The following is a 19,852-nucleotide window of genomic DNA, read 5'->3' as shown; positions in this document are numbered from 1 at the left end:
GCAACATCATGCAACTGAGAGATGTGAAACACCCAGTTTCTAATCCAACAGCCAACACTGCTGTACGGTAAGTGAATGGGACAGTGAGTGATGCAGGGAGTAGTGTGTACTTTAGTTCAGCATAAGTCAGTGTTGTTTCAACCATTAATTTGTGTGAAAATTTCACTAATAGTTATTGATACCTATCCTACTGGACATAGTTCCTGCATATAAAATACATACACAGCCCATAATTGCAGTTTCCATGCACAATTACCTGCATTTAGTGCAGTTTAATGAAAAATTACATGTTTCCTAATCCAATTAATTCTGACTCCTTTCCTGTTCATGAATGTTGGCAAGAAATAGATTATTGCTTTTAAGTATTCATTCATAATATAAAAGCTTCTTATGTCTTCTATCTATGCTATTTTTGTAAATATTTCCCTTGAAGTGTTTCCTGTTTGTTCTGTGTTGCCACTAGTCAAAATGGTGACAATTTTGTTTCAGTTCCTCTTTTGAGAGTAAATGTACTTCCCACATGGGAAAAAAGTGATAGAGCAGATGATTATTTCCATTGGTGCCAGAAATACTTATGCACTTGGCTGCCCTGAGGAAAGTGAATTGAGAGGGAACAAATGACTCACCTAAATATACAGGTTGGAGGGAATAACTTTCTAAAAATTTCTGCCAACCTTTTCTAAATATCTGCAGAAATGACATGGTTTACCTGATCTGTGCTTTGAGCTGTGGCAGATGGGGGAGAGCATGAATCTTACATGTCAGTACAGTCCTTAGAGCAGCACAAAGAAATCATTGCAATATTGGTTTCCACAAACTTCCAGAGGTAGGGTACTCTGAAAATCTACTTTGAGGTTGCAAATTTTAATTTTCAGACATTAGCCTGTTTCATATAGTAGAAGTTCTTAAAAATACTATCCCATGGGTATGAGGTACATAATATTTAATTCATTGGGATTTTGTCTACAACACAACTCATCATGCAAAATATGCATGAATCTCTATGATACCCTCAACTGGACCTTAACAATTCTCAAAAACATACCATAAAAGCAAGCTTTTATTCCTTATTGATTTAGAATCAGTCTTACATGAACAATACAAGCTTCAAAATACATATAAAAAGAATATTTCTACTCTGTAACTTTTGAAAGTAAAAAAAAAATTGCTTATAATTTTGAAATACTTTGTATCAAAAGTCAGCTTACCTGAAAGCATTGTTTCTCAGTGTAGCTACAGTGGTAAATGTATAACAAAATACTGGAGATAATATTCAAAAGCACCAGCCCTTAAGTAGCATCAGACAATATTCCCCAGGAACAGAGTACAGATGGGCCATAATGTGATGAATGATTTGGTCTTTTCAGCCCAAGCAAACTTCCTGAAAAAGAACAGAATCATTCCCTAAAAATTTGTGCAACTACTTAAAATCATAATAAGAAAACCTCAGCTGTTCACATCCTCTCTATCTCACTTCATAAAATTTAAGTAGTGCCTCTGAAGTTAGTGGGGTCATTCATAAGTATAAGTATTACTCATAGACTGGTCTAAACTGGTCTGGTCTAAACTCCAATATCCCAAGAGTCAATTAGCAAAAGTACAAAGGGTATTACCAAAATGTGGACAAAGTAGCAATAGCCTTGGTGTACCCATCCCTGGTACAATATTTTAACTTGCCTGTTGGGAAGCAGTCTGTAGAATTAGGTACTAGACACTAGAGAACAGGTAAGCACAAATAAATTTCTAATTTATACCTAGAAGAGACAATTAATGAAATATTTTTTGGTATTTAACAAGTTATCCAGTAAAGCTGAGTTGTTAGTTTAAGCTCTGTTTTGTATTTCTAATTTCTAAATTTTGGGACAGCAACCTCTGTCTTCCAGTTAAGTACTCCAGTTAAGTACTTCCAGTTAAGAACTCCTAATGCATTCTGAGAAAATTAGAAGTTCCTCTCTTTTATAGTGTTTTTTGGATTTACATGGTCTTTTAAAGTGTTATATGTATCATAAACCAACCAATTGCTTGCTGAAACCTTTTTCTTTGAGCCATTATAAAAGATAATGCTCTGAAATTAAGTAAAAGCATTTTGCCTGCCTGAGGATAGATGAGTACAACTTCCCTCAAGCTCATCAGAAATAATTAGCTCCTTGTTTGGGTTAAAAAGGTACAATTTATAAAAATGCAACTTTATCTCACCTGAAAGCATTTTCATATGGATTACAGAGGAGTCTAAATAGTGAGAACAGTTTAATGTACATAGCATAGATTTGAAATCCTGAACAATTCAGCCTCAGTCTGGATATCAATGCCCTTATTGAACAGTATTTCACAAAAAAGGAAGAGCTTCAGAATAAATTCTTGTCTGTTGCAAAAGCACATATCAAAAGGGTGGAATCCCAAGTAAGGGGTGGCTGATGGGACAGATGAGGAGGCTGAGAGAGAGAGAAAGCTGATCCCATTCCTTGAGAGAGTTAGTAAGGATTCATCTTCAGGTTATTACAAAGCTTGGAAGAGCATTGTAGAGACTGAAATGTGGGAAAGGTGTATGAAAATATCCAGAGATAATACCAGAGCCATGGTATATATTTTTAAAATGTGTACAGAGCTTTGAGAACCAGCCAGTGAGAAACAAACAGGGTTAACTGTTCTCCAGGATAGTTTTTGTGTGGTCAAGAGTGTCAGCAGAAGACAAGAATTATTCTTTCTTGTGCAGGTTATAAATAATTGAGGGAGATTTCAGCATCGAGTCAGGAAATCATTTTAATGCCTACTTCACTGTTTTTCCTGTGCAGAGGCTTTCTGAACAGTGGCCTGGAACAGCCAGCAAACAGAAAGGCATAAAGTTCATGCTGCCTATAGGGATTTTTATTTTAAAACATTGCTGTTTGAGGTCTAACCCAGTGGTGTTCTTCCAGGATCATTTGTTGAAATGAACTGACAGTTTGTTAAATACCAAGGAAAAACAGATTATGTGAGTTTTTGTAGAACTACTACGAAGAATACTTTAATTTATACTGCAGAATATTGATCTCCATTGTTACATGCACAAACATAAAGGAAGCAATCAAGTTAGGTTACAACAAGTTACCATCAGAGACAACTTTGTAACCAAACAAATAATGTTCATGGAATCAATTCTGTTTGCTTACTGAGTCTGCATTATGGTTTCCCCATGTTAGAAAATGTGAAATGCATGCTTTGAAATGCTAGACCTTAAACTAGAGATTGCTTCTAATTGTTATGATTTCAAATGAGAAATACATTTCCTAGGCAATACAAAGCAGAACACTATTCAAGGGTATTAAACCTTGAAACACAGTGATACGAGTAGCCCATATTCCCTTTATTGCTATAAAAGGCATCAAGTCTACACTGAAGACCTTGTCATGCAAGATTTAAGCATAGCTCAGGGGGAGCAGAAAACATACATAAAATTATCAGCGGCATTTTAGTATTCACAAGTTAAGCTATGTTTTTTCACCTCCTACACGTGGCCAAATTTTATGATTTGCATTTGTCTGCACTCATAATGAACATCTTCATGTTGTGAGTGTACATCAGTAATTTAAACATAACTTGCACACAGCTTCTAAGATGCTTGAGTTGCAGAAAAAGTCAGTTTGAAAAAAACATTTTATCTCTCTGCTTATCCTGTCATAAATATGATTTGTTTTTTAAAATAGTGCAAATCCTTGCTTGTCTAGCATAGTGCTGGAACTGGTAACTGACATTCTTTAAATTTAAATTAAAAAGAGAATGAAACTGAAATAGAAATGTCATTTATAACTATTCAATTCCATCTAGTAAATACTTCTGAACTTGATATTCCATAATTCAAAAGGGGTGCAGGCTGCCAGATCAGGTCTTTCTCATTCTAGTTCTAAAAATAGGGACAGGAAAGGAGAAGCAAGAACACATTTTCCTTGCTCTTGAGAAGGAGTGGGAACAAATTCAAGTGATTTTCAAAACGTTCAGCTCTCTTGTAATTGCATTTCTAATGTAAAATCTTGCTTTGAATTAATTTGATTTGGAGTTTCATTTTACCAACAGATGTGAGTCATTGTAAGATGCTCATTAGCAGAACTTTTTCCTAACAGAGATAAAACAATCATTACAAGTGAGCAATTAAAGAGAAGCTTGTGAGACTGCTAGGAATGCAGTGACATTTGATCCTGACGTTGCAAATCAGTTCATCCCTACCCTTTGGTTTTATAATGTGAAGTCTCAACACATACTTTAACACGTTTCCAAAATCAGCTTTTATGCACCGCAGGAACAGATGCCAATTTCCATGAAAATCTAAACAAAGTATTTTCAACTCTCATCGGAGGTATGGTATTTTTTTCTGGTTGTCTGTTGATACTCTGTGGTACCCAGGAGAGTTCTCTCTTGACAAGGGAATCTTCCTTCTGCCCTGTCATTGGTAAAGTACCGCTGATAAAATCAAAGTAGTTAGGTGATTTTATTATTATTTCCATGCCATTTTATGGAAGGAGTTAAAATGAAAAATGTTGCACTTAAAAACATTTTAATGATGTATATGCAACAATGAATGGTACCAGAAATAGAAACAAATAATTTGTTTTATGAACTGGCTGGAGATTGTACTCAAATGGAAGGAGATCTTTTTTGGGCAGTGACAGACAAGTCTTAACACTAGCAAAAAAACCCAAACCCTGAACTGGAGTAGATAAATGTTGCAAACAATGGAGCAGCACAGTACAGACAATCAACAACAGAAGTTTCTTAGTCTCTGCTCCTGTCTAGTGAACGAAGAAATGAACACTGGCTTTGTACTAACTGTTTACTAAACTATCAGCATGGATGATCATCTCTGACCTGTGCCTTTCTACAGTTTAGTTTTTATTTTGTGTGGAAAGTGGTGGTAGTTTTATTGACTGTTGGGCAGGCTCAGCGGGCATACCTGATCATGCAGTAACACACATTAAATACTGATGTACTGAGTATTTTGTATAAAACATGAAGCACGTCAAATTAAGAAAGCCCAGATATTTCTCTCTAGAGAGATATTTATCTGAATAACTTGAGCTTTGGTGCATGTGGCCTTCAAGCACAGAAAAAAACCCCAACCAGACAACCAACCAAAAGACCTTGATAATTTATATTGTTATCTCATCAGACAAGGAGTCTTCATGAAAGATTTTCTGGCTTAAATCTCATATATAGAATGTTCTAACTTCTTTTGCTGCATCCTAGGCAGCCAAGTCTACAATTTAAAAAGTAATTTAATAGAATTAATTTTAATATGTTACTTTATGGTATTCATAGGTTAATGTTCTGCAATACTGAAGGACAAAAAAAAAAGGAATGTGTAATTTTTTAGTATGCATAACACCGAGTATTTCAGTCAAAACCCTTCCATTCTAGGCACAGAATATGGTTGCTTGGACTTTGTTTCACAACTGCTTTGCAGTCAATGTATTCGTGACAAAGTTTTCTTCTCTTTTTAGAAAAATGCCTACAGCATTTCTCGGTGCTATTAGACAGAAGCTGTATAGTAAAGGTGTTTTGGAACAGTCAGAACTAAACCAGTATAGAATTCCAGCACTACCTACAGGGATTACTTTCCATGTATGTTGCTACTGCTGACTCTGATGTGATCCCTGGTGCAGCTGCGAGTGAGCAGTGGAACCAAGGGCACACAACCCATTGTTCCTGCCAGGAAAAATAAGGCCATGTGGCCAGGAAAAATGCTCAGCCACCGCTGCAGAATATTGCCTGCTGCTCTCAGCTGCAGCAGCAGGAGCCCAGGCATTTAATGCAGCTCCCTGCTTGTTCCCTCTGTACTCCTTTTCCCCCGTGGCACCAGCCAGAGCGACACTGTACTGGTGGTACAGGAATGTCTCCACAATCCATTTGCTGCTGTCACAGGGCTTGGCAAACATTTGTTGCTAACAGCAACTATATGTTGGTTTCAAAGAGAGAAAGTTATTTCAAGAGATTGTGTCCAAAACATTCTGATTTATCCTTCCACATACTTTTCCAGATGCTAAACTATCACTATTCAAAGAAAAAAGCAAGTGGACTACAGTAAGCACTTCTGTTATCAGAAGAAAGCTTTTTCAGATAGTAGATAAAACTATATCTTATTTACATTCACTTACAGCTGTGATTGTATTGATTTTGTTTTTATGATAAGGAACGTCTTCAACTTTCATGAATTACTACCATAATTATTGAGTCTGCTTTAATGTATGACTCTATATAAATTTTAAGTCAGTTGATACTGTTCTCTAATGAGAATTTTTGAAGGGAAGTAATTTAGCAACTGTGATCCCAAAACAACAGGAAATGAGCAATCCATAGCAGTTCATTTACCAAATATTATATAAATTATATGCTTCTGAGTCCAAAATTAAGTACATTATAAAACCAGAGAATTACTATTTATTTGATCCCAAAACACTACATGAAAAAAATATAGTCCTTCAGCACTCAAAGATGTAGAGGCCAAAAGCCTAGGCATTGACAAAAAGGAAATGTTACTCAATGCAAAATAAAGGGCACACTAACAATCAATACAGGAAGATTTTTGTGTGCTATGTTGGTACAAACTAACTTTACAGATGAGCTGTCTCTCCTAAAGCTAAGGGGAGTCAAGGGGATTATTCCAGTCTCTGAGAGCAGCGAGGTAAAATATCCTGGCATTCCAAGTGCCTGTCCATGTGCTGTTGATGCCCCACGATGACAAGGCCGTGTCCTTTCAGAGGTCCAGAGGTCCAGGACCTTTCAGAAGTCCAGAGGTCCAGGCTCTCCGTGCCCCAGCTGGTGCTGACACTGCAGCACTGCCGGCAGAGCCTGAGCTGGAGCTTGGCACTGCCCCAGGCAGTGAGTGAATTCTGCTGGAGAGCACGGCCTCTCCCAAGACCCCGTTTCACTGCCCAGAGCAACAGGAGCAGTGACAAAGGGTTACAGAGTGTAACTTAGTGAGAAGCTCAGACTGAGGATCTTGAGGGATGTAAATCACAATGATTAAAATATTGTAGGAGGGTTGATTTCAGGCTATTAAAATGTCTTTATGATTTTTCTTGCATTGTTCAGTATCTGTTATAAATAATTTGCAACACTTCAGGAAAAAGAAAGCGGTTTCACGTGGGATCATGTTGGAATTGTGCCATCAGTTAAAGCTGAGCTGTGGTATTTGACAAAAAGCCTTGTGTCAAGGCAAACTAATGACTATTGTTTGACAATTAAAGCTCAGAATTTTCAGGCAAAATAATGGACCATTTTTCTTATTCTACATGCATGTTTCATTTTGGCTCAAGAGGTTAATAGAACAAAAATATCCTTTGTTGAAGGATGGCTTTTTTTCTTTTCTCCTTTGGCCTCATTTACATTATTTCTTCACTTTGGTATCATGTTCTCAGATCAGCTCTTCTCTCTCTTCTTCTTTTGTTTCTTCCCCTCCAGCCCACACATATGCTTAAAAAAAAAAAAAAAAAAGGAAAAGAAAAGGCATGAGAAAGAAAACCAAAACCACTAGAGGCTGGAGCTAATGCTGTTCTGGAAAACACTTCTTTTTTGAATAAGCTATTGCCAGCCAGCCACTTCCTTTCCCCCCAACTGTACCAATTTAAGAACAGTGTTTAGCAAAGTTTAGGGAAAAATTTTTCAAGTCTGTCTCCTAAATAACCATCCTATCATAATATTTTAGGAAAATTCAAAGCTGAGTCACATAAATGATAAATATATAAATATATATACTATTGCTCTCAGATGCTAGGAGGTCTGCAACTGGCTGTCTTAGAAAAATTCTGAGGCTGAAACGAATTGTATCTTAAAACACATACATTTCCTAAATGTTCTATTCCCTGCTTTATTCACAAACAACAGGGGATTCCCCTGTACACCTGTAAGATTAACACCAAATAGGAACTATAACATCTGTCTGCATAAATATAAGTCTGGTTTACGAAGGAATATCTAATCTTAGAACAGTTGTTCTGATAGAAGAATCAGGAAACTCTACCTATCACTGCAAACCCATCATTTTCCTGACATGGCAGACCTTTCATACAGAGATGGTTATGAATACCCATGTTGTTCCTATGAGAGTTTAAGAAATCTATTTTTTCCTTCTCTCTATCTGGAAAAAACCAACCTTTCTGGCAGGGAAGAAATTCTGGTAAGCAGAGGAAACTGGCACTTAGAGAAGAAGAAAAAGTGTTCTGTGTATAATCCCCTGGAAGGCCCTGTACAGCTCTCCCCACACAGCAGCAACAAGCTCGTGTGCAGAAAGGTGGTACCTGAGAAACCTGAAGGACAATATTCAGAGGCTGCTTGCTCTCTGTAGGCCAACCAGTGGGTGCTGCAGCATTGTCAGAGTTTGTTTCACATCTACAATGTAGGGTTCGTTAACAACATCAGTAATTTCAGTTATTTCCATTCCGTTATCTTCTGGTACTCGCATAAATATTATGTCTACAGAACACTGCAGCTTCCAGTGTGTTGGTGTCTATAAACTCCTACTCATTATCCACAACAAAGATGACAAGCAGGATGTTCAACTGTCATCTCTAACATGCAATACTGAAATTTTGCATGAGGTCAGGTTTAAAATAGTGTGTTTACATACTGTTTTAAAAGAGTAATAAAGCCACATTTATCTAGTTTGAGTGCATATGTGAATATTTAAAACCCTCTGATAATTCTCTTCTATGAATATATATTTTAAATATATATTTTAAATATATTTTTGAGGGATACCTAAGATGATGATCTAGCATTGTGACAAGTTTTAGTGGATAGGAAAGTGGATGGATGGATGGATGGATGGATGGATGGATGGATGGATGGATGGTAGGTAACACCAGCCAAGTGTCTTTTCCCTGTTCATTTAAGGTATTCCCTGGAAAGACCTTTGCTGTCTGAGGGCTTGAAATGTAGACTGAACAGATCTGGTCCTTGGACAGCCAGCCCCCTCCCACGCTGTGTGCTGTAGCTATTTATGAACAAATGGGTTTATGCCTGCCTGAAGACAAAGGGCTGCTCTGTGCTGAACGGGATACAGATCTCACAGAGCAGTAACGTGACAAAGGATGCAGCCTCTGCTGCTCACACCACTGGGCTCTGTTCTGGAACGCCCTCAGTGCCTGCCTTTGAAGCAGGTGAGCAATCCCAGGCAATCCAGCAGAGCGATGTCAAGTTAGGGGATGCAGATCCGTACCTAATAAGCCTTTACTGACTTTCTCTGACTCTGTTTTTGGTGAGCAGGACCAAAACCATTTGGTACATAGTGGTGGAAGAACATTCCTACCTCACCTGCTTCCCGAGCTTTACCCTTTTAAACTGCTACAAGCCACCATTCATGCACATGGCTGGAAGCTGCATGAGCTCCCAAGCCTTCCTCTCAGGTCAAGCCCTGCAGAAAACTAATAATTTAAAAAAATAAATAGTGTAATGAAATGTTCTTCTGGAAATACAGAACTGTACATAAATACTTAGATAAATAAAAAACAATTATTGGGAAATTCTTGTTTCCACCATAAAGGCTACATCACAACTTCAGGGTTTTGCTAACGTGAGAAATCAGCATCACTGTGCTGCTGCTGGTGCTCTGCGAGCCGCGGAGCTCCGGGCCGGCAGAGGGGCTGCGCTGTCGGTGCCCGGGCCGTGCCACGGTGTTCCGAGGGCGGGGCAGGGTCGCTGTGCGAGCGGGCAGCTCCGGGAGCTCGGTGCGGCCGGCACGGCCGGGAGGGTGCATGGACACGCTGCCGCTCTCGCCCTCAGACCAGGGCTCCTCGCCGCTCCCGGGCGCAGCGGAGCGCGGCGCGCCGCCGCCTCAGGGGAGCGGGAGCGGGAGCGGAGGCGCCGCGGGGCGGAGCGCGGGACGGAGGAAGGTGCCGCGGCCCCTCCCTGCTGCCGTGCAGCAGCGGCGGCGGCAGCGGCCCCGCTTCCCCCGCGGGACTGCGCGGGGGACCCGGTCCCGCCCCGGGGGCGGTCGGGGGCGGCCGGCCCGTCCCCTTTAAGCGGCGCGGCGGAGGGTCCCGCCCGCTCATTTCCGAGCACGCAGGAAGTGCAGGCGGGCTCCGCGCCGGCCCGCGCGGTGAGTACGGCGGCACCGCGCCCCTCCGCTCTCCCGCCGCCCCGCTCCTCCCCGGCCCCGCGCCCCTCGCCTGCCCGCCGCCCCTCGCCGCTGCCGGCAGGAGGTGCCGCGCAGCGCCCCGGAGCCCTCCCGGCCGCGGGCAGCGGCACCGCGGCGGGCCCGGCCCCGTGTCCCGGCCCGGAGCGGGCTGCGGCCAGCCCTCCCTGAGCGCCCCGGGCGGCCGTGGGTCTGCCCCGACCGCCCTGCCGCGGCGGCCTGGCGCACCGGCCCGCTCGGTTGTACCGTAGCGCTGTCTCGACAATAAAATGAGTCTGTCCCTCACGGCTGCGTTTCCATTGTGTTCGCTGGCCGTGGGCGTGCTGGGAGCGCGTTTTGCAGCCGCAGGCAGCGGGATGCAGCCGGCGGCCCCCCCGGCGCAGCGCAGCGCTGGAGCGGGCACGGGGCAGCGCCCGCCGCGCTCAGCGGGGCCCTTGGCGCTTGCTGCGGCCGCGAGAAACCCCCACTCCTTCCACCAGCCCCCAAAACAGGGGAAATGATGGTCAGGGTGCTTTATTATCCTCAGTGGAATGTTGGGCATTGTTTAAACTGTGGTTTACATCTGCGTTTTTGTCAGACGCGTTGCTCGGTAAATTCTGTGCTCTCGCACGCTGTGAGAGTTTGGTATTGAGCATAAAAATAAATTGTGTAATTGTCACCAGTCAATTAATTCAGAAATGCTAAAGCAGAAAAGGGGGATGTTGCAATTTGCAAGACCTTTTTTAAACCTGAGTATGTAGAATTTTAAACTCGGTAGTATGTGTTTTCAGTGAAGTGTAATCAGTGTTTACTTTATTCTGTGATTTTGTTGTTTGTTTGTGCTTTCTTCAAGTCCTTCTGTCAGGTGGATATTGAGACACTGATCTCTTCTGCTGAAGTTGTAGATGATGGATAAGGGCTAACTTTATTGGCCTCTCACTGGTAACTCAAGAACCGCAGAAAAGAGAGGTTGTTTCAACACTGAGTCAGTAGCTCTCAGTCTAAGGTCATACAGTAAAAATACCTTTTTTCCCCCTTTTTTTTTTCCATGGAGGCTGTAACGCTAGGCCTCATAGGACAGTTTCTTCTTTTCCAGCATGCACTAGCTACAAGTTCCTATCTTGCTTTAGTGTGTTTGAAGGAAACTTCTGGCTTCCCTTTATTTATTAGCTGGATGGAGGGTCCCCAAGGAGCACCAAAGACAGCAGTTTGGAGCTATTCCCAGTAGCTGTCAGTGGTGGTAGATGCGTTTTGTGGGGGGGTGCTAGCTACGAGCCTCAGTCACACCCTGAGGCTCTTATGGGAGACTCTGCCAGTGAGTCCTTACCAGGAATATCAGGAGACCTGCACTGAGCATTGCTACAGCACCGCTGTCCTAAACCATCAGCAGCTGAACATAGGAGGGGGAATTGTTCAAGTACATGACTGTACTGCCCAAATAGACATTCTTTAGCTTGTCTGTTGCTGGAGAACATGTGAGAACTTCAATGTGATTAAGCTTAGTTGATCTTGAATAGTTCTTTTCCTTCTTGATCCCATGACTTAGTTTTAGCGTTTTTCTCAGGCTTAAGGAAGGAAGGAATAAAGGAGAAAAAGAAACCCCCAAACCTCTCAGTACGGCTGCTGCATTGTGGTAGAAGTTGCACCAAATTACTCTTGAATGTAAATTCTTTTATGTTCAAACCCCTGGATATGGGTCTTCCCAAGACAGTGAAAAACACCATCTGAGGGCATGGTTAAATAATAAGTAGCTGTGGTCTCTTACCAAGAAAACCCACAAGTGTATCTGGCACAAGAATTTCAACCCCTGCATCACAGTCTGCTACTTCATGCTTGCCAGAAGTGTTCTGTGGACGTCTTTATAAAAAGAATCCATCAGAATCACCTGAATTTTTAAAAGAGAGAAAACTAAACTCCCAGGAGGGTGGGTATGAGAAATATGAGGTCAGTTTTTTTCACTGCAGAAAACAAATTGCACAATATTTTTCTTGTCTCTGAAGCAGGCTGTCATTATGAGGCAAGCTTCATGACTTGCAGTATTTTCTCCTTAAATAATGCGGAAACAGGATCACAGAGGTGGGATGAAAGTCAGGCTTTGGATAAGTGCTGGAACTGATAATGTCCTTGGCTTTTTGTTAGCTCATCTGCCCTCTAAAGGATCAGCCCTTCAGTATAAAAGTTTGGAAAAAGACCATAATAATTTAGCTTCTGGAAAAATAATGTAGAAAATCGGCAGGAGTTTCAAGAGTACAAGACTTTCTTTAGTAAAAAATAAAAATCATTCTGAAGGGGCACATTGGGAAGAAAATATTTTCAGCAGCATATTGTTTTTAGAAAAAAAAAGACCAAACCACAAATAACTGCTTTATCTATGTATCTAATTATGTTCTTTTAAGCTTAGTGCTGTAAGTGGGGAAATGAGACCAGAACTCACAAGGTGTTTATAAAAGAAATATAATGCTTTTTTAAGGGAATGGGGATATAGTTCTATTTCTGAGTTGGAACCACAGCTTATAAGAAGAAATTTGTGGAAGGGCACTTACTGTCTGCCAGAACAGCTTCATTCTGAATGATGATTAGAAAAGCTAAGCACATCCATTAATATTACAGCTCCTGAAAAAAAATCTGGAAGTGTGCAATTACTTTAATAGCTTTAATTTCTTTTTTATTAAGCTCTTAGAATTTTTTTTTTTGAGGGCAGGAAAACTTCTGCAAGTTACAGCCCTCCAGTCATGAGTGCCTTTTGGTGCAAAAGCAGTTGAATAGGGTACTGTTTTAGACCCTGGTTTAGAGACCCACTGTGGGTGCAGCTAGCTTCTGCTTTTATCCAGACCTTTTAAAAAAATTATTGTAAGCTGCAGGTATTTTGTGTGTACTTAAAAATGTAGACCGGCAAGTTATTCAGCTTAGTATTTCTTGGGTACCTAATACTTTGTGTGGTGTGTGTATTCTAAATTGGTGAATCTGATGGTCTCTGATAGCTGAGAAAAAAGAGTTATTTTAAAAAGAGTAAGAAGGTGATCATTGCAAGCTGTGTGTAGTCACTAAAGATGGGAGATGCAAGGAAAAATGAAGATGGCTTTTTTCCCTAATCCTTGAAGGTGCTGCATGTGCAAACATGGCACTAAAATACATGTGAGAAGCTTGCACTCTCTCTGCTGGCACTGGGCTGTCTGTGCTGCTGCTCTGGGTTATGGTGAGGCTGGCAGCAGCCAGCTCCACAGTTATTTCTGAATGGGGTGTGGTGGAATAATACCTTGAAACAATCTCTACTTTACCTTACTTGTTTTGAAGGCTCCATTCACACACCAAATCCTCTAGAAACAAGTTGATAAAACTGGCAAGTTATTTCAAGCTGTGAGTGCAAATGTGAGCTCTGGAAAGAGAATCAACAGAGTTGGTGTTTGAGTAAAGTTCAGAGAATCTAAATCAGATGATGTGAAGAAACTATCTTGTGAGGAAATCTTGTACTTTTAAAATCAATTTCCTGACAATCATCTCCAGCTGTAATAAGAAGTGACTGTAGTGATTGGGCTGTTTACTGATTTGTGGCTGCCTGCAGTGTAGGTGCTTTCCAGCATGGTGCTCTTGGGTCTGATTGCTTCCTGTAGCCCTTCCTGTGTTCCTGGGCAGGTTTTGGTGTGGAGCCCATCTCCTGCCCAGCCTGCAGTGGAGGGTGCCCATGTCTCCTTAGGGAGGTGCATTTGAGGAGGGTGGTGCCGGCAGGGGCAGAGCTGCCTCTGTTTTTCTTCAGCCTTTCCCTCCTTTAATTCTTTCACTGGTGGAGTGAGTGGGTGGTGAAGGGCAGGTCTGTCTGGCTTTTGTTCTTACCCTTCCTCCTGTACTGAGTGGTGGTGTTTCACTGGTGAAGCAGCTCCTGGCAGAGGGTCCTTCTCTTTTGGTGCTGGGCTCTCTGGTAGGGATGTCACTTGGGGCAGTTGTCCGGAAAGCACAGATCAGCACCCAACAGCCACCATATGCATCCTGCTGTCAAAAGTGAAGCTTCCCATCAGCTCCTCTGCCATGCCCAGAAATGACCTAAAATGTCCATCAGTGCATTGCTTCAATAGATGGAGGGGTAAGAATGATTACCCGTGGGAGTCTTGAGTACAAGCACACACTTGGCAACTGAAGTAAAAGTGCAGAAAAGACAGCTATAGCTGTCTCAGCAGCGTAGGGGTGGCTGGGCTGATGCTGGGGGAGGGTTTGGTGGGAAAAACTAGGGAAGGTAATTTTACTCTTTTCTGGCATACTGGAGGGAATTTCTGTTCAAGGAAATCAATGTGCCACTTGTAGAGCAGAAGTAAATTTCTCTCATGGCTAACAAATCCTCTGGAGATAGGTTCTACCCACATACTTCTAATGGCTGTGACTGGCAGCAGTCGTCTCCTTTTGCTGAATGTAGCTCCAGGCTCGTTCTCACATGTTCAGAGTTAATGCAATGCAGAATGCAGGTAAGAATGAAAAGTAGCTTAGAAATACAATGCTTGCAGTTGTTGTATTTCCAAGTAAAATTGCTGAACAGATGAGGTTCTTTTGTATAGACACCTGCTTCTTGTATTTAACTCTGACAAATGAACATCAACCACAAAATGAGGTTAGTATGTCTGCACTCTTAATTGTGCTTTTTGTGAGGACAATAGATGAATGTTTTCATGGAAGACCAAAATTATAAGACACCTGAGTTCTCCAAAAAGTTGTATATGAACCTAGAGCAGTTTTGTATTGACTAGTCCCAGTTAATTGTGTAAAGAAAAAGGCCCTAATAGTTTTTCCGATGCCAGTTGCCAGAGACATGGAAGGACAGTTTCTGGCTTTCAGGTGTGTAATTGCAGTAAGACATGAAAATTTAAAGCTGATGGCTGAGGTGCTGCTGTACAGAGGTTCTGAGCTAATTCTGTGTGTGGATGTTGTGTTTGTAGTGTGTTGTGTGTGATAGTCAGCTGCAGTCAGATCGGTCACCAGGCAGATTTTCTGCTCCCCCGGTGTTGGTGTGTGATGTTTGTGTCTTCTCCGTAGAAACTGCAGAAATAATACTTAGAGAGCTCTGGGTGGAGTTTGTGTTGCTGCTGCAGGGGCAGGTGTTGGGCAGCGATGCACAGGAAGCAATTGAAGCTCGTTGGGAGCCCGGCTGAATTAAAGCAGAGGAAATGATGTAAATGAGCTCGTGTTTTGAAGCACACTGTGAAAACACCAAGTGCTAGTCTTGAGCACCGTTCAGAGTGAGCCCACTGTTCTGAGGCTAAGTCGTAAGTTTCTGTGAAATAAAATCTGCCCTGTAAGAGTGTTTTGGGTGACAGCTTTCAGATGACTTGTGGTAGCACTTCTGCTGTCTCTTGAAGGTTTCCCCAAGCAGTGGTGTCAAAAAGGATGGCACTTGACAGCACTGTTGATGTTGCTCACTGCCCCAGGGGCAGCAAATGCCTTGCATGTCTTGTGCTCTGGTAGAGTGAAACTTAAGACTGCCGAGTGATGGTAGTATAGTCCATCTTTCATGTGCTCTGTCAGTTCCTGATACATGTGGAAGTCTTCTGAAGGAGACATACAAATTTTGAAGTAGGAGGATGAGTATTGTTTGCAGTCAGTGCTGGCTGGACAGAGGCTGGCAGGTTTCTTCCCTGCACAGTCAAACCATTGCTCCAGTAAGATGCCTCTGCAGGGCAGACTTTGCCTCAGTGCCCCCAGTGTTTGGCAAAGGACTGGGTATTAACATCCAAAATACTGTATTAGATTCTGCTGTGAAATGCTGCTATGCATGTTTCTTTATGTTGGATTTTTTAAATTAGATTTTGGACAGAATCCAGTGTTTTTTGAATTCTTTTGCATTTAACTCTTCAGAATTCCTCCTTTTAAGGAGGAGGAGGAGGTTTAAGGTCCTGAGCTTCTATCAGATGGACAGGTGGAAATGATTGGGATTCTAATCAACTATGTGAGGGGACAAGAAGGGAAGGAAAAAGAATAACTTTAAACCAGTGTTCAAACAGTGTAGTAGAAGTTTTTGCCAGTAGAACTGTGTGTTAAATATGGCATTTGTGACAAGTGTCTGTGGTAACAACCTGTGTGTCCTTGCTTTGAAGTAAAACAAGCAAAAAAAGTTAGAAAAAAAAAGTAGTGAAATATGAGCACAGGAAAAGGAGAGTGCAAGGAACCTACACAAACTTAGCAGAGGTTTGCAAAAACTCTTGGCTTCTCTCCCCTTCAAAGCACGATGATCTCTTCCTGAAGAAAGATGAAAGAAAAGGGGAGGAAAGACAGTTCAAGTGGTCCCAAGACTGACTTCAGGGATTTGCAAATCAGAGCAAGAGAGGTGAAGCAGCATAATGCAAAGTGTTCAGTGTTTGATGTTTCTAGTTGTTCATACTGGCAACTTTTTCAATACAAGGAAAATACCAAAATAGTTCTGACAAGCTGCTGGCTTTTCTGCTTCCGGTGAAGCTTGGTATTGCTAGTGCTTTAAGAGTAAGTTAATGCTTAGGTATAATGTGAAACTGAAAAATTACAGATGACATTAGCTGTGCTTCTGGAATGCACCAGATGTTTCTCAGTTGTTTGGCATCCAGCTTTCATGGCTGGTGACACATTCATGGCTGATTTGTTGTGCTGAAAGCAGAACCTGAACTATTACGCTGAATTTTAACCTTTCTAAAAACATTTGTAGTTTGTGTTCCTCCTTCCATCTTCAACTGGGGACTGAGGAATAGCAGAGTGAGCACAGTTTTCATAACCACATGTGAATTTAAGCTAGCTGATTCAGTTTTATTTAAGAAAAACTTCAGGGTGTTTGATTTTCAAAGCAGCATTTTCTCAGGATTTCTGGATCAAGTAGTATTTTAAGCTGGTTTTGCTTATTTTAAAACTCTCAGGCCAGACTACCTTGGACAAAATGCACAGAAATGTCTACCAGTGGTCACTTCAGGAATCTTCAAACATGCACTGAGGAGACTTATGTACAAATATTCCCTGGTCCAGGTAACCCTCAAAAATTTGGCAATAAATCATAACTCAGTGAGAATATTGCTGTGGTGCATAGTTGTCCAACAAAACCTTTTTTTTAAAATTTAAATCAATTTCCTATAAACATTTTTGCTTTTAAGATGGATATTAATAGAAGTTTGAAAGTATTTTTAAGAGTTGGATGCACTTGAGAATTTAACTTCTTTCTGTTTCCACTTCAACTGCTGTAGCTGCATCATAGTCTGGAATATTACATCTTTGAAAACAGTGTCACTCTTATCACAGAAAAAAAATACAAAAAAAAGAAAAAAATTAACTCCTCAACATTATTAAGTCTCTAACTTTTTTTAAATGCTGGCCAATTTGCTGTGCAACTGTTAGAACACTCTGGTGGTAGACTGTCCTTTTCCATCCCTTCATTTCCTAACTTAAGAAAAAGAAATCTCCATGTGAGAGCCACCTGTGAGTGCCTCAGAGGATCTGTTTTGCTCTACAGCATTTTTAGATTTGCTTTACAGTATGAGGAAACTGCCTTATGATCTTTGTTCTTACCTCCCACAGTGAGCAGTCTTCGCTGGCTCCATGTATGAACCTGAATGACAATTATCCTTCAAAAACAGCTCAAGAATTTACATAGGTTGGCATTTATATTTTCACTGTGCTTAGGTTACAGTAGCTATGTTATCTTGGTCTCCATATATAGAGAAGTAGATGACAGAGATCTGAGAAAACAGAAGACAGCTTGATTCTGGGAATGTAGTTAGATGTGGAACTCAGGTGAAGCAATTGCAGGAAAACCACGTTATTCTCATCTCTTTGGTTTTGCCAGCTACCATTCCACAGTGGAAGACTGCAGTTATTCCCAGTGATTGGTTTTGTGAAAAGGACATGGCATCAGTGAGAATGTAGGTGTGGTGTGCAAGTGCTGTGCACCTGAGCTGGGATCACCAGTTACCTTTTACTGTGCTGTTGCATTTGAGGGAGCAGGCTCATCTTGTGTGGGGGAAATATTTAGCTGGGGCCTTTTAAGTTGTTTAGACACTTAAGGTGCCTAAAGAATATTTCACCTTTCCTCATTCACTTTGATTCAAGGTGATGCTGTGTTTCTAAGTGTAACTGGTTTTCTGTCCTTCTGAAGCAGGCTGTTTTCTGTGCAAAAAAGCCCTACCTACAGCATTACCTTTTTGAAGACTACTGAGCATCTTAAGTTTAATTTCTGCCTCTTGCTGCAGCTGTTGCTCTGTCCTACAGAAAGAAGTATAAACATCTCTTAGTACGTGTTCTAACAGACTACTGTGCATCCTTGAAGATAAGCTGCAGTTGGTGTAAGAAGTGGGATTTAGTTTTGCTGAAGCTGTCCTCCACAGAGTTTTTCCCTTGATTGGGTGTGAGTGTTACACAGGCTGTTGGGAGGCTCTGCCACCCTTCAGTGGACAGACTGCTGGGTATGGCTGCTCAGGTATTGTGCCCTGGCCCAGGAACCCAAATGCTGCTGTGTTGTAATTTTTGCAGCCCCTTAGGGGGACTGTGTCCTTAATAAGGGTTGAACAGAGCCTGTTGTAAAAGTAGACTGGGTTCTTGCCTAATGCTGATGTAAAAAACAGCATTACTTTCAAGATGTTGGGAATACCAGGAGAAAGATCTTCCCTGATAATTGTGCTGAGGTAGCTTCTGTTCTTATTTCTAGGTTGAACTCTAGCAACCAGCAAAATAGGTGCAATAAATGTAGTTATATAAAACTGCTGTTCCTTTAATTCCCTGACAATAAGGGGAAGACATGCTTCACCAAACTTGGAGTTTGTGGTTTTCTTGCCAAATTTAAAAAGAGGAATAGCACCAACAGCAGTGCAGAAACCCACAAGCTCAATAATGTAAGCGATAGAAAAGTTGTGCAATACAAAAAAGCTACTGTCTTGTGAAAGCTGAAGGTAGAAGAGCCTTTCATGATAGCTGTTCAATAATAGTATTAAAACAAGCAAGCAAACAAATGAAACTCCTTCAGCCTGGTCCTACCTAGGACATTTTACCTAGTATTTCTTGCCAAGCAGATGTCTCTCTTCATAAAAACAGTAAAGTGACTGAGTTGACTTTTGTTCCCTGAAATGGAATAATACTGACCAGTGTGGTTAAGGAGTAGCTGGTTGGGTTTCAGTTTTAATTCAGCATTTTCCAGACAACTGGACTTGCTTTGGATTCACTGAAGCCAAAGCAGGGCTTCTATTCATAAGCTCATTGCTTACTTTGGATTAGTTATAAAGTAAATAATGTGAATAATACTGTTCTTTCATTTGTCCCCTTAACTATGTAATGGATTTGGTTTTGTTTAGGAACAACAAATGCCAGGACAAGTGATAACTTGCTTGTTTCTCTCACTTATAGGAGATAAAACTGCTTCAGCAAAAGGTTGCTCTTTTTCCTTAGTAGATATGGAAGAATTGCATTTAAACCACTATAGTCCAGTTAGTGTTTCCTTCAAGCATGACAGTGTGAACTACTTTTTCCAGGTATTGTCATGGCAAAAATACCACCATTTCTAGGTTGTTGGATATCACCTCCTGCTTGCTTTTTCTGAGAACAGCAGCAATAAACCCACAGTATTTCCTATTCTGTCAGCTTGGCAAGCTGATTTATTTTTTGGCCGTGTAAGTGGGGCAGGGAAGGGGTGTGTGGTGCATGAGCAGGATGGGTCCTTCCTGCAGCCCCCAAGGCCTGTGTTGCTGTTGTAAAAACACATTCCTGGGAACTTGAAACTGAGGCAGAAATTGCAAGAGAGAGTTTGGGCAGGCTGTAAAGAGCGTGACCTGTTTGATTGTTCTT

At 41.4% G+C, this 19,852-nt stretch overlaps 1 protein-coding gene and 1 long non-coding RNA gene across 4 annotated transcripts in view; one reads left to right on the top strand and one right to left on the bottom strand.

Moving 5' to 3' along the window:
• Positions 1–6,385: 6,385 nt before the first annotated feature.
• On the bottom strand, positions 6,386–9,739 carry LOC135306416 (uncharacterized). Its single transcript, XR_010367224.1, has 2 exons — positions 8,123–9,739; positions 6,386–7,443 (listed from the first exon to the last, which is right to left on the bottom strand). It is a non-coding gene; the product is annotated as an uncharacterized LOC135306416 (long non-coding RNA).
• A 133-nt stretch (positions 9,740–9,872) lies between these two features.
• The window catches only part of CSGALNACT2 (chondroitin sulfate N-acetylgalactosaminyltransferase 2), a 32,764-nt gene continuing 22,784 nt past the window's right edge, over positions 9,873–19,852 (top strand). Inside the window, exon 1 of one of the 3 annotated variants that reach the window (XM_064430302.1) lies at positions 9,873–10,066. The gene's annotated coding sequence lies outside the window, so the exon portion shown is untranslated. The remainder of the gene's footprint in view (positions 10,067–19,852) is intronic. The other 2 variants (XM_064430305.1, XM_064430304.1) reach the window with 2 other exon arrangements.

This window comes from Passer domesticus, chromosome 8 (genome assembly GCF_036417665.1).
Source record: "Passer domesticus isolate bPasDom1 chromosome 8, bPasDom1.hap1, whole genome shotgun sequence".
NCBI classification, from domain to species: domain Eukaryota; kingdom Metazoa; phylum Chordata; class Aves; order Passeriformes; family Passeridae; genus Passer; species Passer domesticus.
The sequence above is the reverse complement of the archived record's forward strand: the minus strand, read 5'-3'. Positions and strand labels throughout refer to the sequence as shown.